Source organism: Acanthochromis polyacanthus, chromosome 13, assembly GCF_021347895.1.
Source record: "Acanthochromis polyacanthus isolate Apoly-LR-REF ecotype Palm Island chromosome 13, KAUST_Apoly_ChrSc, whole genome shotgun sequence".
Lineage (NCBI taxonomy): Eukaryota > Metazoa > Chordata > Actinopteri > Pomacentridae > Acanthochromis > Acanthochromis polyacanthus.
This window is the reverse complement of record NC_067125.1, coordinates 4,579,781-4,581,947: the sequence shown is the minus strand read 5'-3', so window position 1 is coordinate 4,581,947 and position 2,167 is coordinate 4,579,781.

Here is a 2,167-nt window from a genome sequence, read left to right as displayed (position 1 = left end):
CATAAAATGCTGGAGGGACTGATACCTGCAGACAGAACTTTTTATTTTATTTTATTATTTTTTAAATTAATAATACACAATAAACTTGTACAATTTAACAACCATGGCTTTGGAAAGAAAAATATGAAAAGCTCTTAAAATGGGAACAAAGTCAAGAGGTAATAAAATAAAGTAGGTAAACAATAATTAGACAAAAAATCAACAATAGTGCAACAAATTGTGCAAGGGTATGAGTCCAGAACAATAAATTCAGTTTGTAGTTCAAAGGGAGTCATCTTGTTGTTGACTTGAGTCCAGTGGGGCATCACCTATAAGAAAAGAGTTTCATGGCTTTAGGACCTTTCATACATTTCAATGATTTTAAATACAATTTAAGTTCACTTTTGAAAAAGAAAAGCTGGGTGAGCATTTCTGACATTTGCTTTTGTGAATACAGAATTTAGCGATACATAAAATCACATTAATACAGAGTTCTTCTTTTTTGTTATTTAACAGAATACCAAATGTTATATCATCTCTTGGAAAACAGGATGGTGATGAAGGAAATGTTTCTTTTATCGGTTTCTGTAAGTCTTCCCAGAATGTTTGTACTGTCCCACAGTGAAAGAAAAGATGGTCTGTTGTTTCTACATCAGCGTTACAAAATGTACAACTGTTTTCTTGTATATTAAAACGAATTCTAAGTAGCTCTTTAGAAGGATGTTGTTCATAATTTTGAAGTGTTTCCTTGACCTTAGGAGCAGCTGGAAAGGATAAATACATTGTTCTCAATATTGAAATGGTCTTTTTATCAAATTTGGAAAGAATATCATTTTTATTTTGTACCTCAGGAAATAATTCATCTGCAAAACATTTTCTAATAAGAGAGTTACTCCATTTTGTATCTATAATAGATATTCCATGAATCGTGGGAGAGGTGAGATTAACTTGTGTTTTTTGATGAGCAAGGTCATTTTTGGATAAAAAGATCAATTCTTTGGGAAGAGCATTGCGTAAACGCATAAAATCTAAGAAAGGGGGGGTGAAGTTGTGTTTTGCACAGAAATGTTCATAATCTAGTAAATTTCCTTCATCGTCCATCAGATGTAATATTGACCAGATATTCTTTTTATACCAGTCATCATAATAAAAGGATTTGTTACGATGAAGAACATAACGCTTGTTCCAAATTACTGTTAAATGTGGAGAGAAGTTGTGAACATAGAACATTTTCCAGTACAGTAAGATTTGCTTGTGGAACTCTGATAAGGATATAGGAAGCTCATTAATTTCAAAGTCACAAACAAGCAAAAGATTTAGACCACCCAGTTTTTTAAAAATGTAGTTAGGGATACAGTACCATAGGGAGTTCTGATTTTTGAGCCCAGATTTAAGCCAATTTATCTTTAATGTACCATTAAGGCATTCTAAATCAATCATTTTTAGGACACCTTCATTTGTATCTTTGACCATTTGGCTTTTTTTCAGATAATGTGGTTTATTACGCCAGATGAAATTAAAATTAATTTGGTTTATTGATTTAATTAAATTTGAAGAAACAGCATTTGAGTAAAGAGGGTAAATGCACCTTGACAAGCTCTCCATCTTTGTTAGATATATACGACCTGATATTGATCAGTCTCTTTGGAGCCACATGTTGAGTTTGGTTTTACATTCCTTGAGTTTTGTCTCAATGTTGATAGTTTGACTTTTTTTTTGTCTTTACTGAGTTGGATACCAAGATATTTGATCTCTGATTTCACAGCTATGCCACATATTTCTTTTGTAGTGGTGTCATGAAGAGAAAGAATTTCACACTTCTTAAGGTTTAAACGTAATCCTGAAGCTTTAGAGAACTTTCCAATTTTTCAATGACTTTTGGGAACTGTTCCTTATTTTTTATCCCCCGCCGGCCGTATTCACGAAGGGGGATATTGGCGTGGGCACGTCCGTCCGTATGTCCGTCCACATTTCGTTTCCGCAGCATATCTCAGAAACTACTTGAGGGACTTCATTCATATTGCACCCAGGCCATCTCTATATAGTATAGATCTGCCTTTTTTGGTGTATGACCTTGACCTGATAGTTTTTATTGTAGTGAAGATGTATCATTTTGTAGGTCTATCGTCCAGTATATATTATTATTTCTTGCACTTGGAGGCACTATATATCAGGCGGGGGATGTTTT